The sequence below is a fragment of the Amblyomma mixtum genome, chromosome 9 (genome assembly GCF_055824585.1).
Source record: "Amblyomma mixtum isolate Tamu chromosome 9, ASM5582458v1, whole genome shotgun sequence".
NCBI lineage: Eukaryota > Metazoa > Arthropoda > Arachnida > Ixodida > Ixodidae > Amblyomma > Amblyomma mixtum.
This window is the reverse complement of record NC_143020.1, coordinates 28,149,619-28,167,541: the sequence shown is the minus strand read 5'-3', so window position 1 is coordinate 28,167,541 and position 17,923 is coordinate 28,149,619. Positions and strand designations below refer to the sequence as shown.

General features: G+C 52.2%; 1 pseudogene; it reads right to left on the bottom strand.

Annotated features, from left to right (window-relative positions):
- Window positions 1–1,172: 1,172 nt before the first annotated feature.
- The window catches only part of LOC149328600 (uncharacterized), a 31,810-nt pseudogene continuing 15,059 nt past the window's right edge, over window positions 1,173–17,923 (bottom strand).

The window sequence follows — 17,923 nt, the reverse complement described above, 5'->3', positions numbered from 1 at the left end:
GCCAGGATGATGGGGCCGCCGGCCGCCAAAGCGACCACTTCGTCCAGTTCGTGTAACGAAGAGTCAAAGAGGGCGCGCGGCGGGGAGTAAACAGAGACAAAGAGGAAGGAAGCAGAATGAGAGGTGCAGAGCTGTCAATCTCAGCAGCTAGAAGTATCTCTGACCAGGTTGCGCTGCCGCATCCCCCCTATAAATTTCTACCTGCACAGATCTGGTTTGGCGTTATCTCCCCTCTGTGCATTTTGCCGTGAGCCTGAATCTATCGATCATTTTTGGCTCCATTGTCGTCGTTTCACCTCTTTGAGAAGAAGACTGCTAGAGTTGCCCTTACAGCAAATTGGCCTTAGTTTGAGCAGCCCACACTTGCTATCATTTGGTGCCACCACGCCTGGGTTCAGCCAAAGGTCTTTTTGTGACGGTCCTGGCGGTCCTAGCACGGACGCGAGCAGCGCGCTCCTGCAAAGTTGAGCAGGAGGCATGCCCAGCTTGATCGTTAGAGGGGCGGCTAGCCGCGTCGCATGGGGCGCACTTGGCATTAGGGTTCTATATAGGGCGGGGCACTGTGCGAGAGGATGCGACCCCGCGCATTGTGTGCAGCCGGCCTTAGAGGGGTCCGTAGCATGTGGGCAAGCCTTAAGAGTGTGGCCGTATTGGGCACAGAACGTGCACAGCGGTACGTGGAGGTCCTCCTGGACCTCAACGGAAGTCCAGCCCACGGTGACGCGACGGGCGTCACGAAGGCGGGAAAAAGCGGGAGGGTCAACCTCTGGGACGTGAACACGCTGTCCAGAGCGCTGTGTAAAGGACAACCTGAGCTTACATTTCTGCGAATCAAGAGAGAGTGCCAGATTCCGCCGGTTGAGGGCGGTCACGAGATCCTGAGGACGGATATCAGGATCAACCCCGGACAGGCCGACGTGGGGATTGCGTCGCTGAGGCATACGGACATTGATGGAAGCCCGTGTGTCCTCGATACGGGTGATGGCAGCCTGCAGGCGCTCCAGGTTCCCAGGGTTCCGGGATGTAACTACCAGGGCGCGACGGGTGGGTCGGAGTGTGACGGCTCCTATTCCCTCCGACTCAGGGTCGATGGCCGACTTGATGAGGGTAGCAACCTCGCGACCCACGTTGTCGGAAGCCCCAACTGACGTTAAAAGCATCTGATGGGGCTTCTAGGCCGGAGGAGAGTCCCCGAGATCGACGGGCCCTGGGTGTGCCTGTGTCGCAGTGCCTGAATCAACGCCGGCAGGTGGCAGAGGGCCGGCAACGCCGCGCACAGCCGCCGCAAACGGCCTAGGAACGTTCTGTCCGGCCCGCAGAAGGCGAAGTTTCGCCTCGGCCTTGGACGCCCTGACGGACACTTCGGCATTCCGGGCCCTCAGGACCTTCAGCTCACGATCCTGGGCGCTAACTTGGTCCCACAAAGGACGGACGCGCTCTCTGCCACGGATGGCGCAGGCAAAGAAGTGATGCGCATTAGCATTCATGGCAGAGACCAGGGACACAAGGGTGGCCCGGACCCCTGCTGTGATCTTATTCTTTCCGTCATTAATGATGGACAGCAGTTCCTCGTGCGCCGCTAAAAGGGAGGTATCCGTGCCCAGTTCTAGGCTGTCGGGGGCCGGTGTCTTTGGGACAGCCGCAGGTGGCGAGGAAAGGCCCGGGACGCCGGTCACGGGGGCCAAATCTGAGCCCGAAAGAGAACGGGGTTCACCACCTGAAGCGGCACCATGGTCAGGTAGACGATGTCCACCTGGTATGATCGTGTCGTCCGGGTTTTCAACGGTAGGTTCCGTGTCGAGGTCAGAGGTTACCTCAGGAGATGGCGGATGCGCGCGTAGTCGAGGTGTCAGGGCCAGCCCGGCAGCAGCTGCGCGGTCAGTCATGACGGAGCCAGCAGCCGCCAGGCCTAACCAGGCCGCAGCCTGGGTGCGAAGTGCGGAGAAGACGAAAATTAAGGTGTTGTCCACCGAGAGGGAGGACATTCAGGGGGTCCCCAAGGTGTTACAGGGCCCCTCCGAGCAGAGAACCTCTCCAAGGGGAAATAAAAATCAGCAGGAGCTGAAAACAGTGCGATCCATAGGATGCTCGCCATGTATGTCGATACCGACCACAAGACACGATACGTTATCCTGGCTTACATCATCTTCGCACTATACACCACAGTGCAGGAGACCACCCAGATGACGCCTTTTAGGCTCGTCCATGGCAGGAATGCCACGACCACGCTAGATGCAAATGCTGGCCAATGTTACCGAAGAAGATAACGTCGATGACGCCGCCTACCTTCAACACGCAGAAGAAGCGCGAAGACTTGCCAGATTGCGGATCATAGGCCAGCAGCGGGGCGACGCCAGACGCTACAACATACGAAGAAGCAACGCGGAATACAAGCCAGGGGACCGAGTCTGGGTTTGGACGCCCATTCACCGCCGCGGATTGCGTGAAAAACTTTTGAGCCGCTATTTCGGCTCGTACAAAGTTCTTCGTCGGGTAGGTGAACCGGACTATGAAGTCGTCCCTGACGAAATGACTGCATCTCTAGCGACGCCGCGTACGACCACAAGTTGTCCATGCCGTCCGTCTACAGCCCTATTATGCACGTTAAAACACGTTGTGTTTACTCTCTTGGAGTTTGTTTTTACACAAGCCGTTTTAGTTATTTGTGGCGAATTATGTACAGGGTCCGTCAAAAGTTCCAAGGCCACAGGGTTTGCTTTTGAGCAGCATAGTCGGGCTGTCGAGATATCCTCGAAGCTCAAAATATCTTTACAGAATAGATGAAGGATCGTTCTACCATCTGAGAACCTCGACAGCTCTATCGGAATCTTAAGTGCCATGATATACCGATGAAAAGCGGACCATGTGGCCTGGGAACTATTGACGGACCCTGTACTAAAGCATCGCGTCGATGCTCTTTTGAGAGGGGAGTATTGCCGCGAATGTTTGAAGTGTTTGTTCATTCTTCAAAGCTGCCGGCACGCCGATTTATCGCTTTGTTTGTAATGCAAGACGCGCCTAGATTTATCTCGATAGATCGCATCCAGGCGGAGCCGACTGTACGTTGCTCCACAGTGTTCTAGTAACTTTGCAAGCTTTATCTCGGAAGTTCGCTATCAGCTTTAAAAAGAGCACGGCCGAGAGCGGCGGCCATTCTGTTCGACGACCGCCGAGCACAGTTGTTGCTACGCCGCCGCCGAGTGATTGACCTCTTCGCGGGTCAGCCCAAATAAAGATTTCCGTTTCGAAGACATTCTCGCTGTTTTCTTGTTTCCGGGACCGCAGTCACCACCACTACGTGACAATGTGGCGTTTGTTATTTAGCAGTTAGTTTTTGTATGTACGTATGTACATACAGTTTTATTTATTTTTTATTTATTTATTCAATACTGCATACCTTTACGGCCCAAGCAGGAGGGGCATACAAATGACATCAGCATATAGAACGAAGATAGCAAATAATAATTTCAAAACACTTGTTCTATGGGCAATAGAACATGAGCAAAACAAGGACTAAACGAACTGCAAACCGAGCTCTTCATTTGGGAAAGTGAAACATAAACAAACAGAAGTAAGCCAATGAATGAAATATGCAAAAATGAAATGTCAAACTTGCAGTAAGGCAAAAACACGATCAGTTTGGGCAACCAAAAAGCAGACAAGAAAAATATTCAAGAGCAATTCAAGGTTTCAATTGAATCAACGCTGGTTAGAAGAGGCAGAGGTAAGTTGTTCCAATCTGTTATCGTGCGAGGAAAAAAAGAATATTTAAAAACATTAGTTCTGGTGCTGTATGGCGTTAGAGAGTCATCGTGTCGATGTCGTGTTCGGCGTGCAGTAAGTGGTGTTATGTACGGATCAGGAGTTAGAGCAAGAAAGTTATTTTTAAGAAGGAACATAAATTTTAAGCGCTGAATTTTTCTTCTCAGTTCCAGTGTCGGTATTCTATGTTGTTTCATTAGTGCTGTCGGGGAATCAGTTGTACGGTACTTCGAAAAAATAAACCTGACTGCCTTACGCTGGATTCTTTCGAAAGCGTCAATGTTAGTTTTGGTATAAGGGTCCCATACTACGCATGCATATTCAAGTTTTGGTCTTATTAATGATGTATAAGCTAAAAGTTTAGTTCCTTGTCAAAAGTAACCAGGCTCCATGGTTTGCTTCTCATTCGTATACCAGAGCCCTCACATTTTCCCTAAAGATCAAAAAGTTCTTTGAAGGTGAAAACAGGGGTTCTTCTCACCATACAGAGATTTCGAGCTTCAGGGCTGGCGTAATAGCTTTAATATACGACTGAGGAGAAAAATGTGCAGCCTGGTTACTTTTGACTAAGACTGTATGTACTTGTGTGTGTGTGTGTGTGTGTGTGTGTGTGTGTGTGTGCGTGCGTGTGTGTGTGTGTGTGTGTGTGTGTGTGTGTGTGCGCGCGCGCGCGTGCGTGCGTGCGTGTGCGTGCGTGCGCGTGCGTGTGCGTGCGTGCGTGCGTGCATGCATGCATGCATGCATGCATGCATACATGCACCGCATGCATGCATGCATACATGCATACATACATGCATACATGCATGCATACATGCATGCATGCATACATGCATACATGCATGCATGCATGTATGTATGTATGTATGTGTGTACGTATGTGTGTATGTATGTATATATGTATTTTTCTGCCATTACTTCAATCTTTTGTTTGTTTTGCAACACACTACACAATTATTCACCTCTCCATCGCTCTCTCAACTTCACTGGGTGCAGGCCTTGTGAATGTCTTGCTATGGTTTTTGCTTGCCCGCTCCAACTCAAAGCTGTCAGTAGACGCGAAATGCTGTTGATAAAATTTTGAGTTACACTTTGACGTTGTCGCCTGGATAATTGTTTTTTGAGGCAGGAAAGCAACTTCAGTGTCGTGTCCGGTCGCTGTGTTGAATGCAGCGAAAGACGCACACGGTACTTTTAAGACTTTGTTTATTTAAAGCTGATGAGGGTGCGACCAGCGTCGACCGAGGTAGGAGCCGAACTGGCCGTCCGAAGAAAGGAGGGAGCGGACAAGCGTCCACGGGAGGGAGTGGCTTCACAGAACAGGAGGAGGGTGCGGGGGCGCACCATGATGGAGTGGTCGTTCGGAGGGGAATGCGAGTGGTCGTTAGGAGGGGGCGCACACACACAAAAGCAATAAGGGGACACAACACTTCCTTCCCCCTTAGAAAGTTGCCTGGTATCGTGCAGGGGGTCGGCGCTCACGCGTGGAGGCGCGCTGGCTTTGTGCGCTCGGGGGAGAAACACTTGTAGGCTGGCTGTTGTTCGCTGTGTCTCCTGGGTCTGTCCTGGGCGAAGTCTCTTCTTCCGGGAAGAGATGCCAGGCTATGTGGGAAGATGGTGCACGTGTTCTCTCCGCTGGCGGACAGCTCTCAGACGGCGTCGTAAATCTACGCAGCTGGTTGAGATGTCGGCGTGCTACTGTGCCATGTATGTTGACGAGCCAAGAGCGCAGGCCTATGCGTCTGACAATTGTAGCTTCCTCCCAGCGTGGCTTTTTCAGAAACTGTCGGGCGAGGACGCGCTGCCCCTCATTAAGCGTGCCGCAGCGCGGAATTGCTTTTTCTTCCCGGAACGTCTCTGCCTTTGGCTCGGGGAGGATGGCTGTGAGCTGGGTTCGCATTTCACGCTCGAACATCATTTTCGAGGGGGTCTCGCCTGTTGTGCTCTGAACCGTCGTGTGCTGCTTGAAGAGAAAGCGCGCAAGGCGGCGCTGCAGCGAGCCTGTCTGATCTCTTTCAAGGGCGCGTTTTAGCTCGGCTACGTAGCGCTCGGCTTGTCCGTTTGTCGCTGGGTGGTAGGGGGCCGATGTAACTGATGAGATCCCGTTGTCGCGATAAAACTTGAGGATCTCCGCAGACACAAACGGTGTTCCGTTGTCCGACACTACCTTGCGCGGCAGGCCGAACGTTGCAAATAGTGATCGGAGGTTGTCAATGACTGCTGCCGAAGTCGTCTGTCCCATTTGCCTTATCTCAAGCCACTTTGTGTAGGCATCTACGACCACAAGGAAAGTGCAGCCCTCAATTGGTCCTGCAAAATCAATGTGCAGTGTGTGCCATGGTGTGTCTGGCTTTTCCCATTCTGGGACAGGAGCTTTCGGCGGGGCGCTCCGGCTGCTCTGGCAAGGCTTGCATTCGCGCACCACTGTTTCGATGTCGTTGTCAATGCCAGGCCACCACATGTAGCTTCTGGCACACTTTTTCATTGCAACGATGCCCCGATGGCCGGCGTGGATGAGAGACATAGCTTGTGCGCGTAGTTCTCTCGGCATCACAACTCGGGACCCAAATATGATGCAGCCGCGATGGGTGCTCAACTCTGTAGCTCGCCTGCGGTAAGCGTCGAAGTTGTCCCCTTTGAGTTTATGCACGTTGCCTTGTTGAACAGCTGTGTAAACTAGCCGGAGAGCTGCGCACTTCTGCGTAGATGCTGCAACTGTGCCTGCTGTAAGCGGAGGTTCTGGCAGTGCTTCGAACATCAGAACGTCTCCTGGTGGAAATGGTTCGTCAACAGTTGCGTCTAGTGGCAGACGGCTTAGCGCATCGGCGTTTTGATGTTTACCGCATATCATCACGCCTAGTGGAGAAAACCAGTTTCTCCCTAGAAGGCTTGATCCTGTGCCCTTCACAACAAGCAGAGGTAGCGTATGGGTCTGGCCGTTGTAGTTAACCTGCACGTTGGCAGAGCCCAATAGTGGCAGGTTCTGTCCTGACCACGTTCGCAGGTGCGTGTCGTCTTGTTGCAGGGCGGGTGCGTCAGATGGCCATGAAGTTCGGAACGTGTCCTCACTGATCAGAGTACAGGCTGCGCCGGAGTCCACCTCGAACTTAATCAGCTGGTGATGTACGCTTACTTCTGTAAAAATCTTCGGTCGCGTGCCGAGATTCATGGTGTTCAGGTCGTACAACACAGATGGTGTTGCTGATGTTGTTCCATGGAGATCAGATAGCGGCGTATTCTCTGAGGCGTTGACGCTGTGATTAGGCTGGGAAGGTGACTTTATCTTGGCAAGTCTCCGTTTCGTAATGCATGCTCTTTCGATATGCCCTCGCTTGTGGCAAAAATTACACGTGGCTGACTGGAATCGACATCCCTGGGGGTTGTGTTGGTCGTCACACCGCCAGCAGCGTTGTGCCTTTTTGACCGATTTTACAACAACAGAAGGCTTGCGCACCTGGTTGCTTGTCTGGTGTACCGGCTCGGTGTTCCGGCGAATCCCTCTCTGCTGGTGACCGGCGCTCTCCGCTCGAACGGCGATGTCGTAAGCTCTGCTGAATGTGAGGTCCTTCTCAGCGAACAGGCGCTGCTGCAGTGACTCGTCACTCAGTCCGCACACAAATCTGTCGCGTAACATCACGTCCAAGGGAAGCATGGTGGTGTTAGCAGAAGAAGCTGCGTCTCCCTCCTGCCCGGTAGCTGTTGTCGACAGCGTTCCAAAATTGCAGTCGGCAGCGAGCTTCTTGAGCGCGGCTACGTAGGCGCTCACAGTTTCTCCTTCCAGTTGATCTCGTCGTTGGAAGCGAGCCCGGCTGTAGACCTCGGATGGCCTTGGGTCGTAGTGCTTTTGCAGCGCTTTTACGATGTCGTCGCAAGACACTGCAGCTGGTGTGCTTGGCTGGATAAGGGCGCAGACAGTATCGTAGGTCTGCTCCCCGCACAGCGTCAGCAGGTTGGCCCTCTTCAAGGCTGGGTCTGTGATGTTGTTAGCTTCAAAGTAGAACTGAAGGCGTCCAACCCACGATGACCACGATGAGCCGTTGAACTCTGGTATCTGATTGGGAAACCCTCGCGTAGCCATGGCTTGTCAATAGCGTTGCGTAGCGCGGGTCGAATCCACTTTCTCGTCGCCACTGTCGTGTCCGGTCGCTGTGTTGAATGCAGCGAAAGACGCACACGGTACTTTTAAGACTTTGTTTATTTAAAGCTGATGAGGGTGCGACCAGCGTCGACCGAGGTAGGAGCCGAACTGGCCGTCCGAAGAAAGGAGGGAGCGGACAAGCGTCCACGGGAGGGAGTGGCTTCACAGAACAGGAGGAGGGTGCGGGGGCGCACCATGATGGAGTGGTCGTTCGGAGGGGAATGCGAGTGGTCGTTAGGAGGGGGCGCACACACACAAAAGCAATAAGGGGACACAACATTCAGCAAACACGTTTCCGAGCAAGACTGGAATGCAACATCGCACCTCAACAGCTCCAACAGCTTAAAGCATCAGTTGCCGAGAGAGAGAGAGAGATAACTTTTGTTTTTCAGCTCAAGTCCGAGCCTTCTTAGTTGCCCGTTTGGTGGGCGCTATTTATCGGCGGTGGCAGAGTAGGACCACGTGTCCCTTGGATGCGTCGGATGTGGGCGGCGAGGAGCGGCCAGAGGGTGGGCTGCAGAGAGGTTGGTGGAGCGGTCCATCGGGCCCATGTGAGGTGAAAGGGGGGAGGTAAGGTATGCGAGGAAGGTATGGTGGGAGAGTTAGTGGCGCGGTTGCATAACCAATATGTATGAATGTTGGAGGGATGCTCTCCGCACACGAGACAGGCGAGTTTGCCCGGTTTATGAAGGATATAGTGGGAATACAGTTCGCAGGGAAGGGAGTTAGTCTGTGCCTGCCGAATTAGAGTGGCGTCAGCACGGCAAAGAAAATGGGAGGGTGACGGAAGGGTTCGTCGCATGTGCCGCAAATTGCGAAGGTGTTCGCGGCGGTCCTGTCGGTGTGTAGCGCGGTCTGCCTTGGGATTATAATGGGCTGGCCAGGCTGTTGGAGGGCCCGGTGGTATTTTTTCACGGGCCAGAGCATGAGCAAGCTCATTCTCCGGTATACCTTGATGACCAGGAATCCATTCAAGGCGGACATGGAGCGTAGGGTGGGCTGTTAGGTATTGCAGCAAAGTGTCTAGGATATGGAGAGGGAGTTTTTGAGATTCGAATGAGCGTATGGCAGCCTGAGAGTCTGCACGTATGGTGATGGTGGAGGAAAGGTGGTCGTGAAGCGTAATCGCCTCTGCTATGCCCAGAGTTTCTGCGTCGGTTGAGGAGGGCACTCTTGTGTGGAGATGTGTGGAGGTGCTTCGAGGGCCGACTACTGCAGTAACTACTTGGTGCTGGATATATGGGCATCGGTATAGTAAGTGTCGTGGCCCAGTACGGGTAAATGGTTCGCCAGTGCTTCACGCCGCCCGGGATTTACCGTTGGAGACATGTGGCGTGGAATGGGTTTTACAGTAAGACGCGGGAGGCTTTTCCACGGGGTAGCAGATGGTTGAAGCGGGGGTAGTTGGGAAATGGTGTGTCCGAAAAGGCTGAGGAGGTCTCTGCCTTGCTCGGAGGTAGAGAGACGGTGTATCTGGGCTCGGTGGTGTGCTGCTGCGCGTTCTTCGAGGGAGTTGAAAATGGCGGCGTCTGCCATCAGAGCATTTGCGGCGTAGATGGGAACTCCCATGGCTAATCGAGTGAAGCGACGCAGAGAGGCTTCCAGTTTGCTTACTTGAGAGGATGTGAGGCGTTGATAGGGGTAGGCGTACATGACCCTCGAATAAACGAGTGCTTCTATAAGTCGACTGAGTTCGTGTTCTCTGAGTCCATGCTTTTGACGAGATATACGGGACAGCATGCGGCGAATTTGGTTCAGTTGTTGCAGGAGTTGGCTAAGCCACACGTTGCACTTGCCATCTTGTTGAAAAGTGAAGCCAAGGATCTTGATGTGGCTCCGTCGGGGAATAGGGGTTGGCGCGAGAGAGAGTTGAATGAGTTCGCGGTTGGAAGAAGCGGTTTTTTGAGGAGCGTTAGAAACCACGATGTATTCCGACTTTTCGGCGGAACAACTCATACCTATGCGGCGTGCATGCTCGTGAACGACGTCGAGGCCTTTCTGCAAAGTGGATTCTAGTTCCCCGGCGTTTCCTGTGGTAGACCAGAGAGAGATATCATCCGCATATATAGCGTGGCGTAGGCCAGGGATTTCAGCGAGTTTTCGGGGCAGTTCTTTCATTGCCAAGTTGAGAAGCATAGGTGAAAGAATGGATCCCTGTGGTGTACCTGCGGTGAGGGGAAAGGGGGCGGAAGGTGTGCCGTCGGGGCCAATGATTCGGAGGGTCCTGTCTGTAAGAAAGTCTTTGATGTAGTTGAACATGCGGACCCCAGGGCGAGTGTCTGGCAGGTTGGTGAGAATTGCGGAGTGGGCGACATTATCAAAAGCTATTTGGTATCCACGCCGGTCAAAACTCGAAGCTGTGCGCTGCTTGGGAAGGCGTACAAATCCTCATAGATTTGCCGTCCAATGTCTTGTGTGCATACGTGGGCGCGGAATCCGACCATAGTGGGAGCGAGACAGCGATTGGTATGCACGTGCCATTCGAGGCGGATAAGGGCCATCTTCTCCATCAGCTTCCCTAGGCAAGAAGTCATGGATATAGGTCGGAGGTTAGTGATGAGCGCAGAGTATTTTCCTGGTTTCGGAATCATAATTACGTGTGCCTCTTTCCATGCAGCGGGAATTTTCCCGGAGCGCCAAACAGTATTAATGATCTGAATAAGTTCGTCTAGTTTTGAATCGGAGAGGTTACGGAGTATACCATAGGTAATTTTATCTGGGCCGGGTGCTGTGTTTCGCTTAAGGGAGCGTAGAGCAGCCTGAAGTTCGGCGAATGTGAAATCGGAATTCATTCCTTGCTCGTCTGCTTCTTCTTCGGTGTAAGGGTATGACGGGGAGCTGGCAGGAGAAGTAGAGGATTGGTAAAATTGATTTCGGATTTGCTCAAGCAGTTCTTGTGAGACGGAGAGGGCCAACTGTAGCTTTTGGAGTGTGTTACGAGGTTTACCCTGTCCAAGTAGGGTGCGCATAATGTGCCAGACTTTTGGAGTGTGGAGTCTCTCGACCATGTCATCGCAGAGCTGAAGCCAGTTGTTCGTGGCTAGTTGGTCAGCGTATTCTCGGGCTGCTTGCGTTGGTTCAGCAACTTTTCTTTCCAATGCGAGGCTAGATCTACAGTTGCGCCAAGCTTTTATGGCCCGGCGACGTTGTTTCCATAGCCCAAGTAGGTGTGTTTCAATGTATGGATAGTCGGGAGATCGGTGGATATGTTTGGTGTGTTGGGAGACGGTCTCCATAATGGCGCTACACCATTTTTCGGGGTCCTCGAGTGAGACTGATAAGGAGTCGAGGGCCGGCCGAGCCTTTGGCCAGTCTACGAGCATAGTGGGAGGTAGATGTGTTCCGGGTGGTCTGGAGGGTCGCTGGGACGTGAGCGTTATCTGAAGAATAAAGTGATCACTCCCCATCGTGTCACCCGTATTACTCCAAGAAGCGCGGAGATCGCTGCGAATCCATGCAAGGTCGGGGTTTGTGTCGGATTGTGCTCCACATCCTAGACGTGTAGGCATGAACGTGTCATTCAGGAGGGTGAGGTGATGAATACTGGCGAAGCGGTCGAGTATTCGTCCGGAGGCTGAAGTACGGTCGTATCCCCATGCAGGGTGTGGGCAGTTGAAGTCACCAAGAAGGACGAAAGTAGTAGGGACATTAGAGGCAGGGAGGGCCGTATGCAAAGGTGGGACGCTTGTTTTAGAGTCGGAGGGAGTCCAGTAGCAGTTTAAAATCGTGATACGGTGACCCTGATAGGTGGAGTGTGTCAGGACATGCTCTTTCGTCCCGGAGTTGAGGTGGGATGTATCTTCATGAATGGTGGGTATCGTGCGCCGTATGTATGTAACCGTGAAAATCAGCAGAGGAAGGGGCGTTTGATGTCCTTTTCTCTTCATGACTATACTTGGCTGAGTAAAATGGTCGTAACCTGGCAGAGAAAAGGCACCGTGCGTTTCCTGCAGTGCGATGACGTCTGGGTTAACGCCTGTAATCCGCATGTGTTGCAAGAGGGCATTTTTGTTGCGACGAAAACCGCGGCAGTTCCACTGCCAAATAATTAAAGGGTTTTGGGGTGGGGATGTGTGTCGCATGATATCACTCATCATGCTTGTCTTCCTCCATTGTGTCGAGGTGAGGCACTAGAGGGGCGCTTGCGCGCTTTCGAGGGGGAGCATTGGAGTCTGTGTCGGGAGAGCATGGGGCAGAGGACGCGAGGGAGAGGAGATGGTGCTCTAGTTGCTCGACGCGAGCCGTCGCTTGTTGTAAGGCCAATAGGACGGGAGCAAGGGATTGCTGTATGAGACAATAGCGTTGTCGGTAGGGAGGGGTGAAAGTGGAGTAGGTGTAGAGGGACGAGAGTAAAACCGGTGTTGGAAGGACGGGGGAGGTGGTGCGATGGATGTGGGAGATGGACCGCTCACCTGGTGACTTGGTGGAGTCTGACTGCATCACGGAAGCTTGCGGTTTAGTAGAGGAGGTGGAGGAGCTGGTTGCCGCGCCAGAAGTGGTGGACGGTGGCCGCTTGGCAGAGGGCTTGGTTCGAGATTGACTTCTTTGCGCGGTCTCGTGCCCCGGGCTGCTGCTGCTGCAGCAGGAGAGCTGAAGGGCCTCGTAGCGGTTCGAGGCAGGCAGGGGCGGCCAGATGGTCGCGTCGGCTTTAGGGGGTGGAGGGGCGGCGCGGGCGCGATGGCGTCGTTGGGCGCGGTGCCACTTTAGGACTGCAGCGTCGGCGTCTTTCCTTGCGGGGCACTCAGGATGAGACGGTGTGTGGTCGCCCTTGCAGTTCCAGCAGTGTGGTTCACATTCATGTGGGGTAGTCGTTGGGTCTTGGTCAGGAGGAAACGGTTGGCTGCAAATCGAGCACCGAACAAGGGTAGGCTTGTTAGGACAGACGTCGGCACGGTGTCCTATGGCGTGACAATGCGTCAATTGTTTGCTGTGGGGCATTTGCGGGTAGACGCGGTACACTCCGCTGTGGAAGACGGCATAGCGTGGTAGACGGGGCCCTTCGACGGTGAGCAGAAGTGTGTTGGTACGTCCGAGACGGCGGGCGCTTAGGAGTCGGATGCCGTCAACACGAAGGTTAGCGGCAAAGTCGTCTTCGGTAAAGTCCATGGTGATGCCGTGTATAACACCACGGGCGTTAAGGGGGTCGTTAGCTACGCACGAGGTGACTTCGTACTGGGTGTTGTTCAGTGAAACTTGCTTGAGTTGGAGCAGCTTGTCAGCAGCGGCTGGGCGGTGGGTATCGATGGCCAGGATGTTTTGCGAGGTGTGGAGTTTGATGTAGGTATTGTCACGTTCAGTCTTGGTTAGGCGGGCGGAATCCATGACGGACCGACAGAGCACAGGGAATAAAGTGTTGCCGAGGTTGAGGTGGTTCGCAAATTTCATGACGATCGTGGCTGCGGTGGCTTGCCGGGGCGCCGCGGGAGCACAGTGCTTGTGATTCAGCGCGTGGGCTGCTGACTGGCTAGGCGAGCTCCCCGCCGTTCCGGCTGCGAGCATGCTGGCGAGCGCGGGGGGCGTTGCCCCGGCGGTGCAGATGTAGGCTTGGCTTAGCGCGCCCGGCGTGGGCGGCCAGCCAGATGCTGATGTGCCAGAAAACGGCGCAGAACGCTTGGAATTTTGATTACCAGGCGTACAAGCGATGAAGTAGCGCTCTTGTAGACCGGTTGGTGGCGATCCGAGGTCAGGAACCTGGGCGCAGACGTGATTTTGCTGGAGCTCGGTGCGCGCACAGCCGATCACGGTGGCGCTGGTGGCGCCCTCCTCAGTTGCGAACAGAGTGCAGTTGTGAACAGTTGCGAACAGAGTGCTTAGTCGCCAACACGCTGATTCAAATCTTTTACTATGTGCAGGAAGAAACGATGCGCATGCAGGCATGGCTGTCTGAAGACTTGTTTATTCATAATAAAGGATTTTTAGCGCAACGGGGACACAACACAAGAAAGACGACAACATGGGCGCCTACTCCAACTGTTTAATCAAGCCACAGCATACGAAATATATAGCCCTCCCAGCGCATGCGCACGCGTACAAGGCACCGAGATACACCATGCATCATTCTTATCACAGTAGGCGCGACAAAAAGTTTTGCTAAGCTTGATATAGAAAAACAGAAGTGTCACTAACACAGCTCGTTTATTAGCTCGTTTTTTTTGTTTATACAAAAATATAAATCTTTATATATATATGTATGAGTATAACAAAACTTTCCTAGCTTCCGTGCCGAGCAATGTTTCTATAAAGCCACACCTACACAAGTAGGTAACCGAGAAAAATGTATAAAGTATTTTAGCGACTATGTCTCTCTAGCGTGTTCATGAAACATGCATTCCTGACGTTAAAAAAAAAACTGAACTAAGAAGCATATGTTTGTTCACAGTTCTGTGTGAGCAACTGCATACAAGTTCTAGCAAAAGTAGAAGGAAACAATAGCAAAACTGCTGGGCTGCGTCATATGACGGTTCCTGGTTCGAGCTATGTGGAGTTAGAAATTGAAGGCTACGAGTATGGAGCGCTGTTTCTTTTTCAGGGCTGTGTCACCCACGACAATGTTGGCCTGTGGAGTGAATACATCCCGCAGCCCTCTTGAGATCTGTTTGAAAGACGACACACAGCGCGAATATTTATCGCCTCATAGGCCGGCCACTGATTACTCGCTCAGAAAGCATTGCACAATAAGCGTGCAAAAGTTCTACCATTCTAGCCACTCGTAATATTTATGCATGCTGATAACACGGCCAGAAAGCCGTGCCCAACAGAAATGACCGTATCTCAGTAACACTGCACGTATCTCGACAACAGGCGCGATCCGCCAGATAGCGCTTCTAAAGCGGTTTCCGGTGGTTTTTGTGGTCTCTCCATGGTTCCTCACGCCTACAGCTCCTGCTTACCTACAGCGCGCATAGTGCTTTCCAACGCGCTGGGCTTAGAAATGATGTCAATACTCGTCCAGAGTTACTGCCGTACCAAAGAACGATATAGCAAGCCTTCAATGCGCTGCAGTCTTTGATTAATGCTGAAGCATTTCCAGGCTATGTCGGGGAGGTCGTGTCGATAAAACGTGACCGCTGCAGTTTTGACGTTCTCTGAAGAGGAAGCGACAAACGTATGGTTGCAATCGATAGGGGATGTTGCGAGGATAGACCGCAAAAAAATTGCCGATAGGACGAATACTTAATTATTTAGAGCCAAAATTTCGAAAAAACGTCGAAATCACGCGGACGTCGATGTAGTGAGTGGACGGGAAAATGGCCGTGGACAGCAAAATAGCGGGACCATAGGCAAAAAAGTAAAAATAAAGTTGGAAATACACTAAGATATATTTTATGAGTGATAATTAATCGAACAAAAAGTTTCATTGACATAAAGTAATTGGTTAATTATCAGCAAAAACCATTGGACGGTTGAATAGGCTTGACAGGGATATAGTCAGTTAGCGGAGAAGCAAAGAAACCAGGGCACCAGATTTCAAAAACCGAAATGGTTGATTGAAGAAAAACAAGGTATAATTAGAGTAAACGAATCGATATTTATTTAAAGCATAGGACAATTACGCAAATTCAGTAGGTAAATAAATTACCAAACATAAAGGAAATGATCAACAGAGACGACGAGTGCCGAGGAGGCGTCAATGCTTGCGCATTCTCCCAATGCGGGTCGCTGCAGTCATCTTTCATTTTAATATCTGGTCATGATAGCCATGCAAAAACGCACTTCTTATCTGCCTTTTTCGTTAGCGCCCATAGACCTACGTCATCGTTGCTAGTCGTTCCAAAGGAATCGTGGGGAAAGCGCACGCGTATGGCGTCTCAGATCCTTGAAGTTAAAAATGCCAGACTGTGCCCTGAGAAGAGGATATCGGCGGATGCTGTCCCCACTGTCTTGCGTCTGGGATTGACCACGCGTCCTGAACTTCTTGCGCAGCGGCATGAGAGCTGGCTTGGGGTATTTGCTCGCGGTGCGTCAAGCAGTGCTTCTCGTAGTCGTCTACGTGCGAAAACGTCTGGTGGCAGTGAGGACATCAAAGCGATGGACATCAATGAGGTGACGCCTCAGGTGGGTACTTTGGGTGAAGCACCGTCCACATTCGGGGCATTTGTACGGCTTCTCACCCGTGTGGACACGCTGGTGTTCTGTGAGACCCGAACGACTCGAGAAGCGCTTGCTGCAAACGTCACACTCGAAAGGACGCTCGCCCGTGTGGGTCCGCTCGTGTCTGGTGACCCTAGATCTGTTTGAGAATAGATGAAAAAAGGAGGGCGCTCTAAGCAAGACAATGCCGGCTCAGAGGACGAAGATTGAAATAACCATTGCGTCATAAAAAAGAACATGCGGCCGTTAGCAGTCTACAGCATGCACTGCAATGAGTCAGCATAGAGAAGCTTCGATGAGCGTTTAAAACTCAAATCTTTCTGTTTGCATTGGATCTGAGACAAATAAAGAGTATCAAGCCAGACCAATTGTATTCTTCATGCATGTGTTGGTTGTTGGATACATCAGAACTAGGCCGCGAGCATAGGTCCATTTCCTGACGCAGGACTTCATAGCAACGGGAAAGGAAAACATTTGTGCTCTTGTCGCAGAATCCGCCGATTAGCTTCTATGCTCAACGAAGCTGGTGGTCCCATTCTGTGTCGCAGCTGAACCTTAGGGCGCTGCTTCCGTAACGAACTGCACCATTTACATCACGCCGAATCGAACAAAACCCGCTTCCGTGCTCCTACGTTTCTGCCGTATAAACGCCATGGCAAGCAATTCGGCGTTCTCAGGGAAGACGGCAGGCATGGCTGCTCCGCCGTTGAGGGTGACGACATGCGTCCTGTTCTAACTGCGTATTTGCCTGCTTGAATGACCGGAGTACAAAGGTTATTGCATGCCGCGGCGGCTGAATTTCGATGACGGCGAAATTCTAGAGGCCCGTGTGCTGTGCGATGTCAGTGCACGTTGAAAAACCCCAGGTGGTCGAAATTTCCGGAGCCCTTCACTACGGAATCTCTCATAGCCTGAGTTTCTTCGGGGCGTTAAACCCTAATAAACCAAACCAACCAGCTTCCTATGTTTAGAGGAACGAAATGATTGAAAATGAGTCTTTTTAGGGTGTCTACATATGTACCGCCGTCAGCACGCTTAACAGAACGCTCGATTGCGCGTCCTCCGCTGATATTATAGCCCCTCAGCGCTGGGCGCTGAGTCCGAGACAATGCTGCACGGTGTGTTTGCGGCAATTGGAGTCAGCTCGTGCCCTGCTTAGGCGCGGCGGCCGACGCCCAGCGTCGCTAAAGTTAGTCAGTGCAATGCACGCGCTCGAGCGTTCGCGTTAAACATCCTGACGGCGGTATCTGTGTGACCAATGGGTGCCAAAAATTTCTCGATGTTCGCTTCGGTCTAACGCTACCACTGCTGTCGACCGCTACTAAAACAATTGCGAAGCATATAGCGTGGTCAAACGTCGGGCTTACCTGTCATTGCTGGAGTACTCGCATTTGCTGCACTGGTGCCTTTTCCTCTGGGGATGTTTTTTCTGAAAGTGCTCTTCAAAAAGATGTCGCGTAGTGAACTGGTCGCCGCATGTGTTGCAGGAGAAAACCGTGGGTGAAGCGGACGATCTGTTGCTATCGTCAGTAAGCGTATCGAGGACCGATTGAACGTCTTTCTGGCTGAGAACAGGTAAGGGCCATTCCATCGCAGCCTGCGCTGTTAACCGTCAGTCATCAAAGGCTCAGGATGTACAGGACAAGAGACGCATTCGTCCGGATCGTTCCTGTTCTTATACTTTCCGGTGTAGCTTGTATCAGGTTCTACCAAAACCGGAGACGTGTGCTAGAAAAAAAGAAGACCACATATTCGAGGTGCTCTGTCATATCTGTATAGTATTCTGTTTGTCACTGCCGTCTTTGCCACTGAGTCAAATATCGTTGTCCGCATGAACTGTTTCCGATTATGCTATCGTGTCTAGGCGCTCCGAGGTACAATGTAAGAAAGTGATAGAAATTCTGCTAGCACAATGCTTGATCTTTTACCTGCACA